The sequence below is a fragment of the Canis lupus genome, unplaced genomic scaffold (genome assembly GCF_011100685.1).
Source record: "Canis lupus familiaris isolate Mischka breed German Shepherd unplaced genomic scaffold, alternate assembly UU_Cfam_GSD_1.0 chrUn_S1679H1873, whole genome shotgun sequence".
NCBI classification, from domain to species: domain Eukaryota; kingdom Metazoa; phylum Chordata; class Mammalia; order Carnivora; family Canidae; genus Canis; species Canis lupus.
In genome coordinates this window covers 42,115-68,149 of record NW_023330526.1, presented here as the reverse complement: position 1 = coordinate 68,149, position 26,035 = coordinate 42,115, and the positions used below count along the sequence as shown (strand labels likewise).

Genomic DNA, 26,035 nt, shown 5'->3' with positions numbered 1-26,035 from the left:
AACACCTAAGAGAACACATGGGCCTAAATCTCTTGGACGTCGGCCTTAGGAACATATTTATGTCTCCCCAGGCAAGGGAAACTAAGGCAAAAATAAACTATTGGGACTAAAAGTAATTTCTTAATATTGTTAAATATCCAATTAGTGATAAAGTTTCTTCAATTGTGTTAAAAACCCTTCAAAACCATTAAGCAACAGAAGCAACAGTAAAAAAAAAAAATGTTAAGTTTGATTATTTGAATCAGAAACTAAATAAGTAAAAAAAAAAAAAAAAAAAAAAAAAAAAAAAAAAAAAAAAAAAAAAAAGAAACTAAATAAGTTCTTAGCTATGATTTGTTCAAATACACTTTCTGGTCCTCTGTCCCTTTCGGCGCCCTCTGGGGCCCCAATTAAACGTAGATTTTGCCTTCTGAGGCTGTCATTTATTTCCTTTAATCTATCCTCATGATCTTTTAATTGTTTGTCTCTTTTTTCCTCAGCTTCCTTCCTCGCCATCAACTTGTCTTCTACGTCACTCACTCGTTCTTCTACCACGGTTAACCCTCGCCGTTAGGACCTCCAGTTTGGATTGCACCTCATTGAATTGATTTTTAATTTCGGCCTGATTAGATCTCAATTCTGCAGTCATGAAGTCTCTTGATTCCTTGATGTTTTTTTCCAGAGCCACCAGTAGCTTTATAATTGTGCTTCCGAATTGGCTTTCTGACATCGAATTGTAATCCAAAGTCTGTAACTCTGTGGGAGGGACGACTATTTCTGATTATTTCTTTTGTGGTGAGTTCTTCCTTCTAGTCATTTTGTTCAGTGCAGAGCGGCTAAAAACAAGTTGTACGGGAAAAAGGAAGGAAAAAGGGGAACACAAACAAACAAAAACAAAGAACAAGGAGGGGTATACTCTGATTCTATATACTGTTAAGTCTCTCAAATTCCCCTGGAGCTTTCCAGCGCTCCTTGGGCAAGAAATTGCTCTTCCCCTGTCCTTGCAGCTGGTCTTCTGGGGGAGAGGCCTGCTGTGCTGATTCTCAGGTGTGTGCACCTGGGGGAGCTGCCCCGCCCCCTGCCAGGTGCACGGCTCAGTGGGATCTGTTGACCCTGTGAGGCCCTTGCTTCCTGGCGGCCCCGCTCAGTCCCAGGCACAAGGTGACACCAGAAGAAACAACCACAGTGGCAGCGGCCAGCTCCCCAGCCCTAAAGTCAGCTCCCGCAGTAACTACCGCAGTCTCCCAGTCTGCAGGGGCCTGGATGCTCCGGGGGCGGGGGTCGCGGACCTGCACAGCTCAGGGCCGCCTGGCGGCAGGAGTGTCCTTGCTGCCCTGTGTCCTCCCGGCCTCTGCCTGTCCCGGGGGGGAGTGACGGATCTTGGGCTGTGTTCCGCAGCGCCCTGGGCTCCGGGGCCTGCGTCGCTGGAATCACGCTCCCGGGCCGCGCAGCCCCCTCTGCAGAGTTGCCACCTGAGCTGATCCCGGGGCCGCGCAGCCCCCTCCGTGTGGAGCCGCCGATGGAGCCACCGCCTGAGCTGCTCCCGGGGCCCCGCCGGGCGTGCGCTCCAGCCCTTTAGGGAGCTCGGCCGCGGAGTGTGGCGCGCTCTCCCCAGGGGCGTGCTTCCTCTGTTAGTGACCCCGGGATCCTGGGGCCTCAACTGCCCCTCCTGGGATCCTGCCGGAGCTCCCTGTGAGCGCCTTTCCGTCGGGGAAGATTGGTAAAGTTCCTGCTTCTCTGGGTCTAGGCTTTCCTGTACTGGAGGTTCTTGCCACCTGGCCTTAGCCCAGCTCCTCAGGGCCCCTCCCCCTTGGATGCTCTTTTATTTCTTTATTTTGTTCCGCCTTCGTACCTTGATAGATGCGCGAACTCTTCTCACTGTAGCATTCCAGCTGTTCTCTCTTTAAATCTCAGGCCGAATTCGTAGGTTTTCAGGATGATTTGAAGGTTAGGTAAATTAGTGCGGACAGGTGACTTGGGGACCCTACTCCTCTGCCATCTTGCCTGCCCCCTATCAAACTATTTTCTTAATATTGTTAAATATCCAGTTAGTCATAACGTTTCTTCTTCAATTGTGTTAAAAACCCTTCAGAGCCATTAAGCAACAGGAAGCAACAGTAAAAAAAAAAATAAAGATTTTTGAAAAACAGTTTGATTATTTGAATCAGAAACCAAATAAGTACCATACACTGAGATGGGGACAGGTGTCTCTTTCAATTAGCAATAATCGCGCCTCGGATAAACCTCATTGGCTACGATACTGCCACTGCGCAAAGCTGGGACAGGTGTCTCTTAAGGCCCCTTTTAATCTATAGGATCTTTGTTCCCATTTTTCCTGTTTCTCCTTCTTTTCTTATTGTGCTAAAGTTGACATAACATTTGCCACCTTAATCATTCAGGAGTGTTTAGTACACCCACAAAGATGTGCAACCATCACAACTAATTAGCTTCAGAACATGTTCATCACTCCAGAAGGAAACCCTTACCCATTAAGCAGTCACTCTCTGGGCAGCCCGGGTGGCTCAGTGGTTAAACGCCACCTTCAGTCCAGGGTCTGATCCTGGAGACCCGGGATCGAGTCCCATATCACACTCCTGGCATGGAGCCTGCTTCTCCGTCATGCCTGTGTCTGTGTCTCTCTCTCTCCCTGTCTCTCATGAATAAATAAAACCTAAAAAAAAAAGCAGTCACTCTCCATTCCCTCAATTCCCAGGATCTGGCAAACACGCATGTGTTTTGTGTCTCTGGCGAGTTGCCTATTCTGGATATTTCATATAAATGGAATCAAATAACATGTGGTCTTTTGCCTCTGGCATCTTTGGCTCCACATAGCGTCTTTAAAGTTTATCCATGTTGTAGCATATATCAGAACTTCCTTCCTTCTAATTAACGAAGTAATATTCCATTGTATGGGTATACCAAATTTCTTATCCATTCATCATTTGGTGGAAATTTGCACTTTTTCCATCTTTTGGCTGTTGTGAATAGTGCTTCTACAAAAATTCTTGTACATCCTTCGTTTAAATGCTTCTTTTCAGTTATTTTGGGTGTATATTTAGGAATGCAATTGATGAGTCCTATGGTAGTTGTATCTTTAATGGATTGGGGAATCACCAAATTGTTTTACATGGTGGCTGTCCGTTTTATAGCTCCACCAGCGATGCATGAGGGTTCCAATTTCTCCACATTTTTGCCAACACTTCTTATTTCCCTTCATATTTTTTAAAAGTTAGCATAAAGTGTTATATTAGTTTCAGGTGTACCATATAATCCTTCTGTAATTCTATACATTACTCTTTGCAATCGATGAGTGTACTCTTAATCCCCTTTATCTGTTTCACCTGTCTCCCTTCCCTGCCTCCCCTCTGGCAATGACCACTTTGCTCTCTGTATTTAAGAGTCTGCTTTCTCTCTCTCTTTTTTTCTCATTTTGTTAATCTGCTTTGTTTTTAAAATTCCACACATAAGTGAAATCATATGGTATCTGTCTTTATCTGACTTACCTCACTTAGCATTATACCCTCTAGATCCATCCACGTTGTTGCAGTGAGACCTTCCATAAAGGAGGAGGAAAGAGGCACGCCTGGGTGGCTCAGTAGTTGAGCATCTCCCTTAGGCTCAGGGCGTGATCCCAGGGGCCTGGGATGGAGTCCCGCATCGGGCTCCCCGAAGGGAGCCTGCTTCTCCCTCTGCCTATGTCTGTCTCTCTGTCTCTGTCTCTCTCATAAATTAATAAGATCTTTTCTAAAAAGATGGACGGAATACAAAAAAGAACCTGTCCGAGATGAAGAATTCAATACCTGGGATGCAGAGGAACGGACTGGCAATCTGGAAGACAGGGTAATGGAAAGCAACCAAGCTGAACAGCAGAAAGAAAAATGAAGAATAAAAACTGAGAGTGGGTGGAAGGAAGTCAGTGACATCATCAAGCAGAACCACATTTGTATTATAGGGATCCCAGAAGGAGAAGGGAAGAGTGCAGAAAATTTATTTCAAGATATTATTTTCCTTTTAAAAAAGTTACAGCATTCTTAGAGGGTGTGAAGTGATGTCTCATTGCAGTTTTGATTTTCGTTTCCTTAAGGACTAATGGTGTTGAGCATCTGTTCATCTGTGCTTGTTGGCTGTTTGTGGATCTTCTCCTCTTTGGAAAAATGTCTATGTTCAAGTCTTTTGTCCATTTTAAAGTGTGGTCGTCCTTTTGTTGTCGGGTCGTGAGAGTTCTTTTTGTATTCTAGATATTAGACCCTTGTCAGATACATGATTTGAAAATATTTCCTCCCATGCTACACGTTGTCTTTTCACTCTTGTGCAAGTGTCCCTTCATGCTAAAATTTTAATGAAGTCCAATGTATGTATTTTGTTTTCTTTCATTGCTTGTGCGTTTGGTGCTATATCTAAGAAACTATTGCCAAACCCAAGGTCATGAAGATTTACCCCCGTGTTTTCTTTCAAGATTTTATAGTTTTAGTGTTTATAGCTAAGTCTTTGGTCCGTTTTGAGTTGATTTTTGTGTCCGTTCTGACAGAAGGGCCTAGCTTCCTTCTTTTTGCATGTGCATCCCCACATGCAAAACTTCCCAGCACCACTTCTTGAAAAGACTGTCCTTTTCCCACCGGATGGTCTTGGCACCCTTGTTGAAGATCAAGGGCCATGTGTGTATGGGTTCATTTGCGTGCCCTCAATTCTACTCTGCTGGTCTAAATGTCTAGCCTTGTGACAATACCATACTGTCTTAGTTCCTGCAGCTTTGTAGTAAGTTTTGAAATCGGGAAATGTGAGTCTTCCAACTTTGCCTTTTATTCTCAAGTTTGTCCTGGTGTTGGGAGTCCTTTGCACTTCTACATGAATTTGAGGATCACTTTTTCTGCTTCTACAAGTAGAGCATTGGAATTTTGATAGGAATCACGCTGAGACGGTAGATAAATTGGGAGAGTGTTGAAACTTTAACAATAGGACACCTTCTGATCCATGAACACAATGTGTCTTTTCATTTATTTAGGCCTTCTTTGCCTTCTTTCAGCAATGTTTTGTAGTGTTCAGTGTAGAACCCTTGCATCTCCTCAGCTGAATTTATTTCTAAGTACTTTATTCGTCTCAATGCTTTTGTAAATGGAATTATTTTCTTAGTTTCCTTTTTTTGTTTAAAGTAGGCTCCACACCCAATGTGGGCTTGACCTCAGGCCCTGAGATCAAGAGTCAGATGCTTTACCAACTGAATCACGCAGCACCCCTCTTAGTTTCCTTTTAAGGATGTTTGCTGCTAGTATACTGATGGATACACAACTGGATTTTGTGTGGTGAGTTCAAATATTAGCTCTAATAGCTTTTGTAGTGGATTTCTTAGGATTTTTTACATATTTATTTTTTTATTGGTGTTCAGTTTGCCAACATATAGAATAACACTCAGTGCTAGCGGTGATAGAAAGGGAGGTGGGCAGGGACTGGGGGTGACTTGGTGACGAGCACAGGATTTTTTAATATATAACATTCTGGCATCTGCAAATAGTTTTCTTTCTTTTCCATATTTGGTGCGTCTTGTTTCTTTACCTTGACCGATTGCTCCGCCTAGAATGTTCAGTACAATGTTGAATAGAAGTGGCAGGAGTGAACATTTTGACTTGTCCGTGGTCTTAGGGGGATGCTTCAATTCTTTTACCATGGAATAGGATAGTAGCTGTGCGATCTTCATAAATGCCCAATTTCAACTTGAGGAAGTTCCCTTCTAATCCTAGTTTTCTGAATGCTTTTCATCCTGAGAGAGTACTGGATTTTGTCACATGCATTTTCTGCATCATTTTGTGGTAATCGTGTGGTTTGTTCCTTTCATTTTATTAATGTGGCATATCATGTTGATTTTCATACGTTAAGCCACCTTTACAATCGTGGGATAAATCCCACTTTGCCATGATGTATATTCCTTTTAGTTAAAATTCTTTTAATCAAGGAAACTGCTGGGTTTGGTTTGCCAGTGTACTTTTTATGTTTTTGCATTTGTAGTCGTAAGGTGTATTGGTCTGCACTTTTCTTGTGGTGTCTTAGTCTCACTTTGCTATCAGGGTAAAGTTGGCCTCATAGAATGATTTCAGAACTTGCCCCTCCCCCTTCTATTTTTTGGGAAGACTTTGAGAAGGATTTATAATTCTTCTTTTTAAAAAAATTTACATTCAATTAGCCAACATATAGTAGTACATCATTAGTATCAGAGTTAGAGTTCAATAATTCATCAGTTACCTATAACACCCAGTGTTCATCATATCACGTGCCCCCCTTCATGTCCATCACCTAATGACCCCACCCCCACCTCCCCTCCAGTGACTCTGAATTTGTTTCCTAGAGTTAAGAGTCTCTCATGCTTTGTCTCCTTCTCTGTGTGTGTATAATGTGTGTGTGTGTGAGAGAGAGAGAGAGAGAGAGAGAGATAGAGACAGAGAGAGAGAGAGAGAGAGAACATAGGTCCTTATCCATTCATCTATCAATGGGCATCTTGGCTCTTTCCATAGTTTGGCTATTGTGACCATGGCTGCTATAGACAATGGGGTGAATGTGCCCCTTCAGATCATTCCGTTTGTACATTTGGGGTAAATACCTACTAGTGCAATTGCTGGGTCATAGGGTGGCTCTATTCCTAACTTCTTGAGGAACCTCCACACTGATTTCCAGAGCGGCTGCACCAGCTTGCATTCCCACCAACAGTAGGTATAATTCTTCAGGCATTTGGTAGAATTCACCAGCGAAGCCAACAGGTCCTGAGCTTTTCTTTGTTCTAAGTTCTTCTGGATGGATTCGCTCTCTTTACTTTTTTCATGGGTCAATGGAGAATTTCTATTTTCTCATGAGTCTGTTTTGTTACATTGTGTGTTTCTAGGAAATTGACCTTTTCACCGAACTTGCCTAAATTTTGGTGTACAATTGTTCATGGAATTTCCTTGCAATCTTTTTTTTTTTTATAAATCTCTGCAAGGCTGATAGTAATGTCCCCACTCTGATCTTAGTGGGAACATTTCTGAATTTAGTAATCTGACTCTTCTCTCCTTTCCTAGTATACTATTGCTTTTATTTCCTTATATTCTAAGGACATATCAGCTTCATAGGCTTCCATGTGTGTCTTTCCATATAATGCCACTTGTGCTAATGTGATGGTCCTACCACCTACCAAGTCCATTAATGCCAGCTGTACATGGAATGTCTGGAGAGAAAAAAACAAACCTTGGGTGATCGACAGAAACTTTGGGTTTCCTGTCAGGTGAAATGAGGCAGACTAGACTTCATAAGTCCCTTTATAAGTAGAGAACTCATATTCAATATTCCTTTTTTTAATGCAGGTATGGTCCTTACCACAGTGCTCATTAACCTTACCTTCGTAAATAGACACAGGATTTTGGGAAAAGCTTGACCGGTGTTTTCTGACCTCCACTTTCCTCACAGGGCCCTGGGCCCATGGGCTGACTTAGAACTGGACACTTGGTGGGGGACCAGAGTTTTCCACTAAAGCTGCTAACATCAGCTTTCTGCCTGCCAGTTCTCATTATGTTCTCCTTAGAGAAATCAAGTAATACCCCAGCCAGCTGCCCCTATATCTAGACCACAGAACACTACTATGTACTCTGTATACTATCTCTCTTGCCGCAGATTCTGGTCAGTCACAAGAGACTGGCCCACCAGGGCCTTGCAGTCCAGTATGGTAACGGTGCCTACCTTGCCCTGCATAGGCTTGTGCCACCACTGGGACTCTGCCTCTTGAGAATCCTGTTGTCTCCATTGATTGCCAGTCCCATGCTAGCATCTCTTGCTTCCAACAATGGTTTGCAGAGGAGAGTCGGCACTGGGCTTCTCAACGATGCCGGTGCCACTACTTCACCAGCACATTCCTTTTTTTGAGCAGGGATTTCTGAGCAGCCCTCCGACGAAACAGAGGCTGGAGGTAGGACATCTGATCTTACATTATATATCATATCTAAAAACCTACTCCCTTGGACCTTCTCACCTATTCCTCCATTTTCTCTGCCTAGGAAGTTCTAGTATTTCCGTGTCATTTGCTGCAAACACTTGTCCACGCTTATATCACGTGTACAGGAGGCTGCTGAGTTGGCCCCTTTCAGGACATCAAACCCCGAGTCACAGCTCTGTGCCCCCATGTTAATAAGTTCTCCCCATACGGACTTATATTCTGTTCTCTCTCTTGGGGGTCCAGCATTCTCAAAATCCATTGCACATACATTGTCTCACTTCATGCAAGTACCTAAGAGCCAGGTCCTACAGTTTTCTTCTGAATACAAGGCATTTCCCATCCAAAGCGAACTTCCTTTTTTCTTTCTTTCTTTCTTTTTTTTTTTTTTTGGTGCTTTCTAACCTAGTCTCACCTACCCTTGTTATTATTCCAATGGTAATGGAGGTTAGCCGAGATTAATGTCGAATAAGTGAAGCAACATCTGTCCCAGCAGGTACCTTAGATGAAGTCTTTTCAGCGTCTCCGAGAACAAGGAAGCTACTCTCCAGTAGCAAGGGTCAGGGGGTTGCTAATGCCCAGGTGAGGTTTCAGGGGGTTCTGGATATTCAGTATTTCCATGCTCATCACCTTAGTGTGTCTCGAGGTTCCACTATGTCTTTGTCAGATGCACACTTAAATATGGAGACCTGTCAATTCTGTGCATGCCGTCTCCATGCAGCTCTGCCAACCAACAGAGTCAGGACCCGATGTTCCACCCTCTGCCTTGTGACCGTAGGAGAGGAGGCCTCCTTAATCCACGAGGTTAGGGTGGGTGACAGGTTGGACTAGCCCATCAGACACACACACACACACACACACACACACACACACACACGCACCCATGCTACAGAAACAGATTAGGGCGATCTTAGAACCCCCTAACAACTGCTCAGGCTGGAAGGTATCTCAGAGTCCACACAGCCAGCCCCCCAATTCGGCTACACATCCCGAATGTGATCCTGGTTCACATGGGATCTTTGTGGAGGAGAAGAGATGCATGTCCTAGGCATGTCCGCCCTCTTCAGTGGATGCCTCAGGCATACATGACACTCCAAGAGGGAGAGGGTCCTCACCCTTCACGCCAAACCAAAGGACACCCGCAATTTCACAGGCATGGGGAAATCTGGGGTTCTGGTTTCACATGTAGGCCATCAAACCATGATACTGATAACGATTTCTTACTAAGAAGGCAAAGTAGTGCCTCACAGTCACCTTACAAATGAGAGAGTCTTCAACTGTATCTTAATTAATCTACTGACTCACAGTGCCAGGAGTGGATGATGGGTGGATGGCTGGATGGCTGGGTGGGTGGATGCATGATGGATGGATGGATGAGGTAGTGAAGAAAATATTAGAATGTAGAGCCAGATATGGCCATAGGAGAAGGCTGAAGTTGAGTGGTCTATTTGGCTCGGGAGACACGATGTTCATAGAAGAACTAGAGTGTATTGTTCCAGTGTGAAAGGTCCACAGACAGCATGAGATGGTGTGTTTCCAAGTACATTCCAGGACCATGAGGATGTCATGTGGATTAGCCCAAGCAGAACGCCTCAGGAGTCATTGGCATCTCTCAGGCAGCATCCAAAGAAGTTGCCTTTGGGCCTGAAGCTTACACAATTTGGAAGGCCCTCTTCTAAACTTATGCAAAATGAACATGAAAGCGAATATTGATTTAGGATGTGAAGAAAATTCATAATGAACTTTTAAAAATGATGACTAAATCACTGAAATTCCAATATAGCATGTACACACACACAGGTGTGTGTGTGCATGGATTAAGACACAACTGTGTAGTTGTACAATCTAAAGTGTGAAGAAGCACAAGTTCAAAGTGAAAGATACAACGTTTTATTGGGAATCAAAACAGCTAACTCTTGCAAATTTTACACACATATTCACACAAATCACATGGCCGTGTGAACATATAACATAGGCCCGTGAGTGACAGCTGAGTCCCTCTAAGAATAGAAATGCACTCGGGTTCATGTCAGACCAATAGTGCTCATTTCCACATCACATTTTAAAAGCAAACTAGCTTTTCTAACATTTTTTTCCTCAAAAAACCTTACTTTCCTAAAGTTACTATCCCCACTTTCAAGTTAAGATAACAATTCATAGGATTCAGGGTTTATCTTTTAGTTATGCACGTTTCATTGTACCCTGAAAACAGCCACAGTTAGCCAAATGGAGGCTTTTCTGTAGCTCATTTCTGGTTCCCAGATCCCGGTCCATCTATTGCTCACACAGCTTGGAACGACTTACCAGCCTGCATATATTACTGCCGGAACCTGTCAGGGCTAGCCAGTGAATAAATCAAAAGAGAACGCTGGCTTGGTTTGAGATAGATGACTGCATCTTAGGGGACACAGTTCCAGAACAAAGTGCATGCTTTCCTACAATGTGTGCCACTTAGATGGGCTCCCAGCAGTGAACCTGGACTCCAGCTAGGTCTAAAATCGCTAAACTGTGTGTCTGATTAGTTGTCTTCCACAGAGGAATAAGCCACTACATGCAAAGCATCCCATCAGTCAGGAAGACAGCTAGGAGCCTGTTTGTTTTAGGAAACCACTTAGCCACTGAGCAAGAACTGCTTCCCTAAGTGGAATCTCAGGCAAGTGTAGAGGTCACAGTCTCGCACAGGCCGACAAAATGTTCACCGCACATTGAGATGTCGTTCACTCCCATGTGGACTACATGCAGATGACCAGTCATTACCTTTGGGTTTCAGACGGCTTTTCCAGGAACCATGAGAAGGTAGTGACAGTATATCGCAAACATCTGTGCCGTTGGCTTCACCCCTCAGGGCTTTTCTTCCACACAGATAAGCATGGCAGATCGAATTCAAGGAATTATCCTAAGAACCAATGCACTCATTTACACCGAGGTGTCACAGAGAGAGTGAGAAATCCATGTGATGTTTCTGCGAAAATCCATCTTACATTTTAAAAGCGATTGTTGCTTCATGTCTGACACCAGGGCTCTTTCACGTCATAAGAGATCGTGCGTCCCGTATTTAAAATATGAAGTGCTCTCCAAAGCAACCTTATGAAAACATCTAGACAATGACACATCCAAGTAAGTAGAGAGAAGTACAACGGTCTGCAGTATTTTTTTTTTTTATCAAATTAGTTTGCAAGGCGTTTGAGAACTAGAAACGATGGTGGCCGTGCTACGCACAAGTGCCACAGATGGATCCAAAATGAACCCAGCATGTTCCCGGGGTCTCAAACTCCTAGAACGTATGTACATGGCATAGAGAATGGAAGGATCCCGCATTGCATACAGACAGGCAATGAGAGGTCTCCCTGCTGCAGTGTGGGCACAGGAGGGCTTACTTATTAGCTTTGCCCCTTGGTGCCGATCTCTATCGCATTTTCTTTAAGATATTTTTATCAAACAGCTCTTTTTCTCGGTAATGCACGGGTGGGCCCCGTAGGTACTTTTCTTCTGCCTCCTTATAACCTAATCCGTCAAGTGCAGCAATTGAACAAATGATTGCTTCTGGCAGAAGAACTTCCAGAACAAAACTCACTTTGTCGTCCCTTGCCAGAGTCAGCCTCTTCTTGTCTATTTGTTTGTAGATTTCTTGTAAATGTCCCACCACGACATCCAACTGGTCTTCATCCTCCAGGTATGTTTCAACGCAGAGCGTGTACCTGTTGGAATTCAGAAACGATGTCAGCCACCTGGACTGTTTCCTGCCTTTGACAATGTCCAGAAGGTGGTGATCGGCCCCCTTCGTTTTCACGATGAAGTCCACGAGCCTCTGGTTGGCTCGGTCCCGAGCAGCCCTCATCCGGTCAGGGAGAATCTTCTTGCGGGGCCTCTTCCCGCCCACGGAGGTCTCCTCCTCAGAATCCTCCAGGTCGGCATAATTGACCTTTGGGAAGTCAGCCTCCAGATCCCCGTCCTGGATGGCTTTCCTAACTGGGTAACTGACGTCAGCAGCATAATAGTCCAGGAAGGAGCCTGCAAAAGACCCACAAGTGAGCCCTTCTCTGTAGTGAGAAATCAGGGAGAAACACCAGTTCACACTTTGCTCGTACATTTTCCTGGCTCTCTTCATCAGTGTTTCTTTCTCTTTGCAGTCCAGGGGCTTTAATCTTCGAAGAGGAACTCGAATGCCACTCATTTCAGCGTGCATGTTTGCCTCAATCAAAAGCACCCTTGCAGTCTGCTCTGCTTGGCTGACGCTCTTTACCACCGCTGGCCAAAAGGGGTGATTTTGAAATTTAAACCAGACCATCATTCCTCCTTCAATGGGACAAGGCTCCTGTGGAGAAAGCGTGCTGGTCAGTTGTCCCATTTCCTGGCTGACATCCTTCTTAATAGCAGTGGTGGGGTTCACAGCCTTTGAGCTGGCCGAAGGTCGAGATTCCTGCAGCCCTTTCTCAAACTCTGGTACCTGCAGCTTCCTTCTCCTGTTTGCCAGACGGAGTGAACAACGCGGCCTCAGGTTAGGGGCGCTGGAGGAGGCTGCCGCACCTTCCATGCCTGGCTCCCAGGGACCCTCTCCGTGGTCCTCAACATTCCCGGAGGAGGCAGAGCGCTCAGAGGAGGCATCCGGGGTCTTTGCGTGGGTGTCAGGTGCCTCTTCTTTCGGAGCCTCCTCGGGCACAGTGAGGTTGAAACCTGGTGGCGGAGATGGAAGGATGCCTCCATCTTCAGCCCCGGTACCCGCCTCCTTGGCTATGCGATGCAAAGACCTAACTCTTGAGGTGTCCCTCTTTTCCTTGCCCTCTTTCTCACCACCATCTTCTGAAAGTGACGGTAAGTTCGGGCGCCTGCTGGAGCTTGGTGAGGACTTTGCTTGCCTTTTCCTTGGAAGGGGAGTGAGGGTTGTGTGTGCCTGTGATTGGCCGCCATCTGGGGCATCCTGTCTCCGAGAATGCACCAGCCGCGATTTGAGGTTTCTGCGTTTCCTGAGACGCCTCAGTAAGATCCCTTTGGCCTTCCGGTAGTCTTTAAGAGATCGCTTTCTTGGTCCCCTTCGGGACGGTGTAGTGGTCTCTGGATCATCCGATGCTCCTGCTGGGCGCACATCTGCTCTCTCCTTCAGAATCTCCAATGCCACTGAAAGAGCGTTTCTGTAAGGCACTTCCTGTCCCGCTGGGACACTGGCCTTCGACTGGGCTGTTAGCAAGGAGGTAATGGATTCAATCTGAGACTCGTTTAGGATCTTTACGTCTGTGCTTTTCACTTTAATTTTTTCATCTACCGAGAGTATTTCAACTTCTAGAGAAAGTGCTCCTTTCCTCTTATTTCTTGGTGAGACCCCGGATCTGGACAAAACCCTTGCTGGCCACAAGTGGTCTTTCCAGTTGCACAGGACATACTCAGCATCCATTGTGATTTGGGTGTCCTCTCAAGAGGTGACTAATAGAGGTTGAGGGTTCTGGCCGTCAGACACACAGGCACGGCACATCTTCCCTAAAACAATGTCCTTCAGCACGCCTTTTGGCCTCGGGCCACAAAGGGTTTACTGCTTGTGTGGACCCTCCTTCTTCACCTGAAGTCTCCCAGAGTCACGGAACGGACTGTATAGGAGAACACTGGAATGTGGAAAAGGAAGAGAAGAAAACCATTAGGAGAAAAAATTACTTTTGTGAACGTAGAAGAACATCGGTCACTGAGAATTGAAAGGAGATAAAACAAAGAACTATAAAGAGTTTGTGTGTCAGATAGGGGGAGTAAATACAAGGCAAGTATCGGGGAACATACAGAAGATGCCTGAGGAGTTTTTTAACCTTCCATACCCAACTTCTTGCCCTGCTTGTTGCCACTCCGTATTAAAGAGCATCTGTGTGGGGAGGCGGGTGTCGTTTTCCAGATCTCATTTGTGTTATTGGCCGTCTTGTGCCTTTTGTGCTCCCTGGGGCTCATCCTGGGGGGATGCTTCACTCGGTCCTTATTTTCTGGGGGGCGCTGATGCCACCCTGTGCACCCAAGGAAGCCAGGGACGATCTCCAGCCTACAGACCCTGAATGCCAGCCAGCCCAATCTTGGGTTCAAGAGCATGAGCTTAGAATCCAGAGGTTCACGAAGATCATCCTGGTGGTTACTGGTGCCATCCTTCATAAGGATTGCTACAGGCATGGGCCATTGGCTTGACCTGCCCTTTTGCATTGCACTACGGTGGCTCAAAAGGCTGTTGCCCACCCCCCTCCCCGCCCCCAGAGCTAAATTTTCGGAAAGAGATGGCTGTAGAGCGAGGAGCGGAATAAGCCACACTCCAAATGTCAACATGAAATGACTGCAAGTGAAATGTTTAGTAAAATAGGAACGTCTTACAAAACAGCACGTAGATCGAGGGAGGCGTGAGTCTTTTCGCGGCACCTGTTGGTTCACACGTTCCAACTGCTTGTCCGGCAGACCCTTTCCTCTGCTCTGTGCCTCTGAGGTGCACAGTCCTTCCAGGGATCAAATGGCCTCAAATGTAGATACCCAGGACGTACGTACCTCTAATGTTAATCTAGAAAATCAGAAAGGCAGATGGGAAATTAAGTCAACGAAATGGGGATGGAGTCATCATTTTCCCTTCCCCAGCTCTGGAATACAGGCTATTCTGAAGCAGAAATGTTAGTTATATCTCATTTGGAATGTAGACCTGTCTCTCTGCTTCCTTCGTTTGAATTTCAAAAATATTTCCATGTTAACCTGTTTAGTTTAGGCTGGTCCTCCTATTTCAGAACCATGGCCACTACTACAGCTTTCATAATAGCCTTTTTGTCCGTCTTAAATGCAAGGATTTAGTAGTAGCAGCGTTTTGTGTGTGTGTGTGTGTGTGTGTGTGTGCGCGCGCAACAAAACGGTGTCTATTATGTAAGTGTGTGTTGGTGTTTCTAAAGTAAAATTGTGAAGAGAAAAACCATGCAGAGGGGTATACACGGGGGCAATACATGATAGATGCTTACTGTCAACATGATGGTGTGAGCGTTCAGCGCACGTTCCCAATGCGCCATCTACACACGAGTGCACATATGCCTAGCACTGTATTTCTTCACTCAAGAGCAGTATGGGATCACTGTTTCGTGGGAATCTGATTTTTTGCATCAGTTTTGTGAATCACTTTTTGCAATGCGGTTTCCCTGACATTTAAAAACTTCATTTAAATACATTTCAAACTTTTAGATGTGTGTCATGCAGAAAATGCAGTTGTTCTCTCAATCCCCCTTCCGACCCGTCAGGAAATACCTGTTAATGGGTTCTACTTTTCCACATATACTGTTCAATTACGTATCACAGTTCGCTTACAGATTTTAGTTCATCCAGTATCGGTTTCAAATGGTACGCTTTGATTTACAACAGATTATTTCCCTAAGAAAACACATGTATGCAGGACTTTGTTCACACATACTCCTAGCTACAATATGAAACGTATGATGACTAATGACACAGACTTTGGGCCCAGCCTGCACAAACCTTTTCTTGCCAGAATGTATGATCATGCAGGTATTGTGTCCTCTGCTTTACAGAACTCAGTGTACTGGCTCTTAGATCACGGGTGTCGGGTGAGGACACAGAACAGAGAGGAGAAGGAAAAACAGGTAACTCAACCAACTGCAGTCTCCCTGCAGCATGACCTGCCAGTCTCTCACACAGAACAGGAGTGCCTGAGTCACCTGAGCTCCAACCAGACCCCCAAGACAGACACACACACACTCACAGATACATACACAGACTCAGAGTGATGAGGTTAGAGACGCAAGATGCCTGATATTGATGCATGGAATCCATGTTTTCTGCTCTACGCATGCATGCAAATGTTGTTGCTTCCAGGGCAGCTCGTCTCAGTTCCTTATCTTGGAATTACACACGGAGAATCTAAAATGCTGTTTAACACCATAAAGTAGGAAAACCATTAAGGATCAGTAAGCTGATCACCCAGAAGGAATGCGAACTGCAAATATATGAGTCTCGCACTTTTAAATTCTGTTTAAACCTATTTTCTATAGAAAGGGCTTTAAAAACCATAGCACCTATTTGAATATTCTCTCCCATTCACGTTTGTGTACATCTGTTCAACTACGAAGCACTTTAATGGAGTAACTTGCAGCGGACAACCAAAATATCAATTGCAATCATTTTGTCCGGTTACCAAAACGATGCACCCTTGAGAGACGCATTCAGAAGGAAAGGGTTTTTAATGAAAATATAAAATCCTCCATGGCCTACTCACCATGTGCTTTGGCCCACTGTCCAAACAGCTTCCATTGAAGGGTTGGCACATAATGTTGCAGATGATTTCCTTATTTTTTCATCCTGACAGGAGCACAGCTCTCTTCTTTCCCTCTAAGGGTGCATCCAGGTGGGTGTGTAGACAGACACGTGGCAGTTGGAGAGAAAGAGGGACAGATAGAGGGAATTACATGTAAATGTTGATCCTCTTCTGCACACCAGGAACAAGTATTAAAAATAGAACCCTGAATGACACTGAAGTAACTATTAAAGTGACCCCCAATTCTCGGAGGGCTTGGATCTGAACATGTATCCACAATTCTAGTTTACAGTCATACCAAACATGCCTGCCCAGTAAAAATGAATAGAATAAAACAGAAGGGGAATCGTAGAAGTAACAACTCCACGATTTGTAACTTCAGGGTCAATTCCAGACCATCAAGAAATAGAACCCTCAGATGAACCAGCTTCAATTTTTAAGTCCTGCTGTTAACTCTAGTCCATTTGCTCCTTGGCTAAGGAATGAGAGAACGTGGTGGCAACGAATATTTATTTCTCCAATCAATCGCCGTGACTTTTGGAAGAATGATTTTGGAAGCTTTGTTCCTTAACTCCTTTCCCCGTTGAGGGCTGTGATCACTTCCAAACAAAAACGAAAACAACCCTCTGAACGTGTTGTCTCAAAACAAGGGCACTGTCCTTGATAGGACTCCTGCACCCCTCCACTCCCCAGAGGCAGAACTTCTCTCATCTTTACCCCAACACCCTCTCATCCCTTCCCTAAAACCAGTGCTTATTTATTGGACTTTTTGTGTGTGTGGTTTTCATTCTGAGATGGAGGAGGAAGGCGGGGCCATAGGTAGAGGGAGATGGAATCTTAAGTAGGCTCCTATGCCCAATGCAGAGCCCCACACGGGGTTCGATCTCATGACCCTGATATCATAACCTGAGCTGAAATCAAGAGTGTTGACCCCAACCGACTGAGCCACCCAGGCACACCTTGGAGCTTCTTTTAAGCTGTAGGCTTTGTGACCTTAAACTGTCCCCAAAACATGTATTTCCATGAATGGACGAGTTAGCAGTTCCCCCTTTTGGCTATAAAGGCACATTTCACGCAATTTCACTTAGAGAGAAAACACGTTCTTGCCTACTGTTACACCTTTCCAGTGCCCCATGAATCCAGCATGAACTTTCCACCTGTCAAAGTTTTTAACCTCATTCCATTTGTAGAGCAACTGAGTGGGAATTGCATCTTCAAACCTTTCCCTTATGTTGCTCACTAGTTTCATAAACTCATGGAGGTCACACCTATTTGGAAATGTGGACCATTTTTGTATAAACATTTCAATGGCAAGTAGCGCAGACTGAAAAATCGTGAACCGCCCTCAGTTCTACCAAAGAACTGAAAAAACTAGGCTTGCTTCTCACCTACCAATGATCAGCTACAACACTCAGAGCACCTACACATTCAAATTGCCAAACTCTGCCCCCCATTTTCCCTTAAGAAAGAAGGAACCACAGCAACTACGCTTGCAGGCACACACCATCAAGAGCTCTAGAGCTGCCCAGAGGAGCAGAACCATGAGTGCTTGTGCAAAGGACGACACAAACATCAAGGTTCCCCTCAGGGCCTTATTTTAAGACTAGAGTGACTTCTGTCCCATTCCTTTAGCAAACTCAGGTGGTTTCTCCCATCAAGCAGGCCAATTTTCTTCCAGAGATTCTCTGTTACCCCTCCAGTCACTGTTACCTGCCACAGGGAGACCTCCACTTCCCTCTCTAACAGTGATGAAATCATGCACAGCCTTAGGACTGAAAAAGTCAAGGGCATCCTGGTCTTTCCTGCAGGCGAGACTTCCATAATTACTGATAGCCCGGCGAGCGGACAAAGTGTGTATTTCAGAACCTATTAATTTCCCTGTGTCGTGCACAAGGAGAAAAAGGTGCCCTAATTCACAAGACAACTCACTGCATCGTAGCTTGTCATAACGGCATTGGGTGTCTGCCAGGTGCTTGCTACCCATGGGAATAGACTAACAAACCGATAATCTAAGCCAACAAGGGCATGTTATGCATCCAACACAAGGACTGATGCAGACCTTCATGTGCTGACAGAGGACAAAAATTCATTCACTCCCCCCCCCCCAAAAAAAAATATATCTAGAGACCAGTGAAGCGCAAGTAATACGCTTTCCGTAAGGCACACATTCACATGAGAGCAACGGTGTCTACTTCATCTTTGGATACAAAGACATGTCAATGCAAGAGAAGAGTCCAGAATGATAAACAGAAATGTCATGGCACTGTTGCATTGGCAAGAGAGGAAGGAAAAGGACAGAAGTGGGTGGTGAGGGTAGACATCATTTCTCAAATGTTTTAAAACATTACACGGAGGACACATTTACGTGTACATAGGCACCGAAACCTTACTTTGCAAAGATTCTAAGGTGATATGAAATGAAATCCTGGATGTAAGTGAACAAAAAGCAGGCAAGCAAAACAGTACCAACCATTGCATAGAAAGCGATGCAAATACATTGCAAATGTCTTTGAGGTACATTTTCTATGGATCAAAGGAAATGTTCATTATTAAAATGTATATATTTAACCACAGAAGATATATTGTACTTCGGTCCAAGAAGAGAGAAGGGCTGCTGAATGTGTGAAGGAACAATAGGCAACAATGTTCCAAAATATCAGATGGTGTATTGAGATGCCAACCTGCAAGCATAATATATTCCGTCCCTCTCCCTGCTCTCCCTCTCTCTTCCTCTCTCTCTAACATTCACACACACACACACACACACACACACACACACACAGGTCTAGGCTCATCATGGTTAAACTTCTAGAACCCAGTGGGAAAAGAACAGCTTTAAAAGCAAAGAGGGAAAACCAGCATGACTTTTAGGCAACACTCTCTTCCTATTTTTATGAAAGAGAACTTGAGTCATTTGGAGATCAAAAAAGAAAAAAAAAAAGTACAATTGAGCAATGACGCAAGAGTGTCATGACAGGAAGAGTGGGCACTTGTAGTTCCAGAGAGCGCAACGGAGGATACGGTGGTTCTGAGAAGCCGTGACGTCTGAAGAGGAGACCTCAGAGCGTGGGCTCCGACCTTGTCTGTTAGAGATGTTTCTTAGATCATGTGTGTGTCGGCTACTCAGAGTGAGCACAATATCATCCCCTAGGCTACACAGAGTCACATTAGATCTTCCAATCCTACCCATTTGCCTCATTTGCTGACTTCTTTCTCCCTCTCATTTCACACACATAATAACTTGACTCTAAGTCAGTGCAAGCGAGTCAACTTACATCTTTAAGGGTTCATGGGACAATCATCAAGCAGAGGTACATGATGAGGAATATTTGGGGATCTCTGCTTTCAAGAAGTCAGGTAACAATGCCCTCGGGCAATGGTGTCACCTTAGGACAGCAGAAAGGGGCCCTGGTGTGACAGAGGTATTCAGTCACCTAAGCTCCCCAGCCCCAAGAGAAGCTGCCATCCCCTCTGATAAAACAGGAGGGATTAGAGCTCTTAAAGTCCAACTAAAACCCACACACTGGCAACACACAAACACACACACGACTCACACATTGATAGCAGACACTGACTAGTCCGACGTTTCTACAGGTACTCCATCTCTCCAGTCTGTAAATATCCTTGTTAAATGTTTCTTCTGTCTCCAGGAAAGAATGGCTTAACCCAGTTGTCATGGAAACCAGAATGTCATCAGAAAAGGTCTTCCTGATGTTCGCTTTCTATGGAAACCAGGAAGTACTAATACCTCCTCAGATGCAGAGCGTCGATCGTGGTCTCAGTCAATTACACCCTGACCAATCCAGTGAATGAATGAATGAGTTTGTGAGTGAATGAATGAATGAAACATTGAAGACAATATCTGATGGTCTCAGAAAAGGCACTGAGGGCAGGGGAGTTTTTGCAAAATGGGTTATGGAAGAAATAAAGTGGAAAGATAACAGCTTCTGTCTTCCCTTCACACACACACACACACACACACACACGCTTAGGATCCAGGTTCCGTTAAGGACCTCCTTTCAACGTGCCAAGACACATGAGGCCGTGTGTGTTTGTGTGGGTGGGATTCAAGGACTCTCAGTCAATTAAAAATGACCCAAGAGGAGAAGACGTGTCAGGACAAAGGCCCTGGGTGTCAGAGGTCCATTTGCCTTAACTAGAAACTCGGGTTGCAACAAGACCAAATGACCCTCAGTGTACCCTCGGACGACTGTGTACTGACAAGGTTTTCGGGACACCAGTGGTTCCTGAGAAGAGAGGCGAGTCCCCAAAAATGTCCCCGATGGAGGACAATAGGGAGATAGAGATGAGCCTCTCACATTTGGGATGTGCGCTCAGCTTGTACTGCCGCAACCACACTGCCAATGAAGGCTAAGCCCAGAGGTAGGGCTCCTCTCAGAAGGGCACACAGCACACACTTCCTCTCTCATTGTCATCTACATCAGGGGACAGAGCTGCCCTGTGATGTAGCTCTTGTTTCCTGTTAATGAGCTCCAGGCAATTCTTCTGTGGCCAGTCCTGGGCAGTGTGATGTGCTGGGAACAGGCTTTCGGGAGGGGAGATTGCAGTTCCGAGCTCCAGGGTTTTCCTATTTCCATGTTGTAAGTACTACCATTATGGCCGAATTCAAACCACTGACACGATGTCACCGAATGCTGATTTGGCAAGTGATGCCCCAAATCAGCCCTCACAAGGTGACGGTTCCAGACAGACCCAGCACAGCCATGGACCCCAGATTCCAGAGCCAGACAAAGCCCTCTCGTTCTACGTGCAATCCACGAGAGCAGGGCAAGCTGGACTCTTACACAGAACTGTGTGCCACCTGAATGAAGGCTTTCGAAAGGTTCTTGGTGAAGAGGAGAGGAAGAGGCATACCAAGAGCCTCCATGTATGTAGCCTATGTAGTTTTAGGGGTGGGAAAATAGTGGGAAGCACCCATGGCCAATCTTTTCAAATCAGAGATGCTTTCTGAAAGACCAACTGTTTCCCCTTAATGTTAGACATTCTAGGGGGCGTTAACAGCTATTGTTAGGCTTTGGTTTGCAATTCCGACTGACTAATAATATTGAGCATATTATCATGTGACTTTTGGCCATTTGTTTATCTTCCTTCGGGAAATACGTACTCAGATCTCTTTCCCATCTTTATTTGTTTTTTCATTTGGTTGGAGTTGTAAGGGTTCTTTCTATACTCTGGTTGCTAGACTCTCCCTAGACATATGATTTGCAAGGGGAACCCTGGGTGGCTCAGCGGTTTGGTGCCTGCCTTTGGCCCAGGGCGTGATCCTGGGGTCCTGGGATCGAGTCCCAAGTCAAGATCCCTGTATGGAGCCTGCTTCACCCTCTGCCTGTGTCTCTGCCTTCCTCTTTCTCTCCGTGACTCTCATGAATAAATACATAAAATACTTTTTAAAAAATCATATGGGCAGCCCGGGTGGCTGAGCGGTTTAGCGCCAACTTCAGCCCAGGGCATGATCCTGGAGACCCGGGATCGAGTCCCACATCAGGCTCCCTGCATGGAACCTGCTTCTCCCTCTGCCTGTGTCTCTGCCTCTCTCTCTCTCCTCTCTGCGTATTCTCATGAATAAATAAATAAAATCTTTTTTTAAAAGACATATGATTTGACAATGTTTTCTCCCATCTTTATGATATCTTTCTCTCTCTCTCGATAGTCATTTATTTTTTGTTCTTTTAAAAAAAGATTTTACAAATTTACTTGAGAGAGAGAGTGAGAGACAGAGAGAGAGAGAGACAGAGAGAGAGAGGGAGAGAAAAAGAGAAAGAGAGAGAGAGAGATAACAGAAGCAGGAGGAGCAGCAGAAGAAGCAGGCTCTCCGCTGAGCAGGGAGCCCGATGCGGCGCTCAATCCCAGGACCACAACCCGAGCCAAAGGCAGATGGTAACCGATTGAGCCACCCAGGTGCCCAAAGATGGTGTCTTTTAATGCAAAAGCTTGTTTTCATTTTGGTGAACGTCAATTTACCCATTTTTTTTTTCTTTTGTTGCTTTTGGTCTAATGTTTAAGAAATCCGAGGTCATGGAGGTTTACTGCTATCCTTTATTCTAAGAGTTTTATAATTTTAGCTCTCACGTTTAGGCGTTTTGTGTATCCTGTGACTAGAGTGTCCAAGTTTGTTCATTTGTATGTGGATATACCGCTGTCCCAGAGCCACTTGTTGAAGAGACTATCCTTACCCCCTGGATGGTCATCATCAGTCATCCCTCACCCAACATATTGGTGTAGTTACGGGAACCAGTGAAATGCTGAGCATTATGAGGAAGGGGATCAGAAGTACAACATAAATCATTGGCTTAGCCTGGACCGTTAACTCGAAGTAGACACTATGGAAGAAGGATCGGACTGAATAAAATATTGAAGATTTGCTTCCAAATCTTAGATGAAAGAAGTAACATGTGTGATTAAAAACAGACGGAAAAAATAAAAGCCCAGAGCTGGTAGCAAATCAAGGCAGGCACCAAAAGGTGAAAGGTCCAAAGAAAATAATATAGGGGGCAGAGAGAGAGGGGGGGGGGGAGAAGGATGGAAGCAGATAGTATCCCTCACTTTCAAATCGTATAGTACATCTGAGTAGTGGAATGAAGCATGAATTTCATTTCCTCTGTAAATTTTCTATTTTGTGAAAATTATCCTATCGTGAGTCTTTATTGCTTTTATAATTAGAAGAGAGACTTGACAGGAGAACTTAAGTTAACAAAGAGCGCTCTGTATTAAGTTATTTTTGGAAAGTAGACCGTTCTTTATGAGCTAACCTCTGGAAGGATAACTTCAAAATTCCAGAAAACCTCTTGGCACTGCCGTAAGAAATCACAACGTGCTGAAATGATCTATAGACAGGAGTCATCCAATACCTGTGTTTTTCTATAGTCGGAGGACCTCTGAGATGTATCAATTTGATTTCTCCTTACAAGTGTAAAACAGACAAGTTCACGGTCGGTGTTAGAAAAGTCAAAAGCTGTTATGACTCAAAAGGTGTCATAACTCATCTTGGTTAGTCATGGAGCAGATGGTCCACTAAAGTCCCTTGTTCCAATTTCTTTCCTGATTTTCAGATTTTTAATATTTTCCTCACATCCTTGGTGGGCATTTGCAAAACAAAGACAGTGGTTTTATGAAGCCGCCAGATGGAGATATTGAGCTGCCACTGTTTGTGACAGTCAGGTCCTTCTTGACTAATACAGTGGTTCCAAGTTTGAGAGCAACCTGGAGAATTTACTGAAAATGCAGATTCCTAGTGCACGCCCACATGGTTGATTGGGCAGGCCTAGGACAGATCCAAGGAATCTGGACTAAACACTCTCCTTTCAGGGATTCTGATATATCGGTGATCCCATGCACCACCCTTTGAGAAGCTCTGATGTAAATGGCCATTGAAATCATGCACATAGGTGGAAACATTTAGGGAACGTGTATCGATTGAGAAAAGAATCAAGTAAAACCAAGTCCTGAGGAACATCATCATGCGAAGGCTCATTTGAAGAGAAGGAGCTAGCAATGGTAAGAAGGAGTCGCCAGAATGAAAGGAGATAACGGGAGACTATGCAGTTATGGAGGCCAAAGGAAAACAGAGAGAGTGGGAGGGAAAAAAAGGAGATAAGAAGGGTCAACCAGACTGCATGCATTTTTGATCGAATTTATTCACACATCCGTCATCATCTTCTCTGACTTCTTTGGAAGAAATACTGCCTTAAACAGTAAGAATGTGGGATCCCTGGGTGGCTCAGCGGTTTAGCGCCTGCCTTCGGCCCACGGTGTGATCCTGGAGTCCCGAAATCGAGTCCCACATCGGGCTCCCTGCATGGGAGCTGCCTATGCAGCTGCATCCGTGCCAGCTGCGCCTTTCCAGTTCCAGAAGCTTTCCTAGCAATGCCACCAGTATCATCTGGGACACGTATCATGGCCAGCCCATGGGCTGGACTGAGCCACGTGCTCATCTTCTGCCTCTGCCTGTGTCTCTGCCTGTCTCTCTCTCTCTCTCTCTCTCTCTCTCTCTGTCTCTCACGGAAAAATAAATTTAAAAAAAGAGTAAAAATGCCCTTGTGATGTCTGACACACCCTAAGTTATTCATGTACTTGAAATATATATTTCCCGTCCCAAGTCCACATTTGTTAATGAAATGTTACAGTTAATCCTGATGATGAAAATCAGTTAGTTTTTACGCTTTGAAATATGTAGCAGGCACCGGCTTGCATTCAATGTTTGATATTCAGGAAATTGTGTGCCAGTGGCTCACAAAGTGGCCACAATAATGGCAATACAATAAACACGAAACGCCGATCACCATTACGATAGAATGAATCAGAAACAGTAATGCTGCTATACTGTTACTAATATTTGACTGGTTCCCGGATATTACTGAGGGCCCGTACGAGTTTTTATGCATTATTTCACTTAGCGGCATCCAAAATATCACGAGACAAATACTGTCGGTATGCCTTTAAGATAGTACGAAAGTGATCAAGGCTTCGAGAGAGAAGTCAAGAAGTCAGCTCGGTGTCTCACAGTCCCCGAGCGGGACAGCCCCGTTTAATGGCATGCTGGACTGTCAGTTGGTGCTTTGAGCATTTTTGTGAGTTTCCCTTTAAGAAAACCCAACGTAGTCAAGTTTTGCATTACTTTCAGAAAGGCACAGGTTGCAGGGACCTCCCGGTCGCCACCTAAATCCTTGCTCTCCTCTTCTTCCTGGGCCCCATCTAGGCATCATTCGCCGGCTTGCCTTGCTGTTACGTGTGACCGTGTGCCTGAGATCCAGGCAATGGGACGGCAAGCGGAAATGAGGCGTGCCACTGCCAGGCCTAACTTGTAAACACCTGGTACCTGGTGCACCTCTGTGCTCTTTGCCCCTTCTAGCAAACTGCCAAGGGGGCCACCTCCGGGGCTCCCGTGGGAGCCCCACGTTGGGTGTGGCAGACTTTCTGACAGCCGGGGTCCCTGTGGAAGTGCATGGATAGTGCCTGCCAGGAGGACCCAGTCACTTTCCCAGTAATGTGCCAAGAGTAATAGATAAACTAGTTGAGATAAACCAGTTGAGTCCCTGTACACGTTTGGGTTTAGGTGTTAGGGTAATAGTCTACCACCCCTGACACAAGCTGGGCAAAAATAAATTTCAGGTATGCGCTGCTCTGTCACCGTGAATTGCGTCTTCCTGCTTGTTGAATCAAGTAGCTCATACAGGGGCTTTGTTTATTCCAGGTAACACACGGTAGGAATACATAATCCAGGGCTGGTACTACACCTCGGGAAGCCAGGATCTCCTCTCTTCTCGCCCCTCTCTCCTTAAATGTGGCTTTTGTCTCCAGGGCCACGGGCACTGCGTCTGTATCACTGGCAGGAGCAAGTGGGAAAGATCGAAGGGGAATGCCGGCTGCGTCTTTCCAGTTCCAGGGGCTTTCCTAGGAATGCCACCGGCGTCATCTGGGACACGAATCACGGCCAGCCCAGGGGCTGGACTGGGCCACGCGCTCACCTGTCTGTGCAATGGGGTCAGGGTTCTGTTAGTAAGGACGAAAGGGTGAGGGAAGGGGTGCTCGGGGAGGTCCAGGACCTGCCACAGCACTTACACGTATCTATACTGATCATCCAAATCCCCAGTGGGAGCTTCTGACAAATCGCGATTCCTGTCCCGGTGCCAGCCATAGGGAACCAGAATGTCCCTGACAATTTGGAACCCGAAAGCCGTGGTTGAGCTACTGGCCCTTGCTCTACCGAGGACAGACCCTTGTTCCCGTCATCTGGTCTGGTCTGCGTGGACTCTTCAATGGGTTTGTCATTTCATAACGCTTAGGTGCACTCCAAAATGCCAGAGGCAGCACCTTTCTCGATTGACAGG

The 26,035-nt window shown here is 45.3% G+C and overlaps 1 long non-coding RNA gene and 1 pseudogene across 2 annotated transcripts; both read right to left on the bottom strand.

The window, feature by feature from the left end:
* Positions 1 to 2,106: 2,106 nt before the first annotated feature.
* LOC119878511 lies at positions 2,107 to 2,257 on the bottom strand (annotated as a pseudogene).
* Positions 2,258 to 13,484: 11,227 nt separating this feature from the next.
* Positions 13,485 to 19,849, bottom strand: LOC119878510. 2 transcript variants are annotated; one of them, XR_005386959.1, is made up of 4 exons: positions 19,742 to 19,849; positions 16,149 to 16,261; positions 14,261 to 14,441; positions 13,485 to 13,521 (listed from the first exon to the last, which is right to left on the bottom strand). It is a non-coding gene; the product is annotated as an uncharacterized LOC119878510 (long non-coding RNA). The 2 variants fall into 2 exon arrangements; XR_005386960.1 differs by having other exon boundaries at positions 13,492 to 13,521; positions 14,306 to 14,441.
* Between the last annotated feature and the right edge of the window lie 6,186 nt (positions 19,850 to 26,035).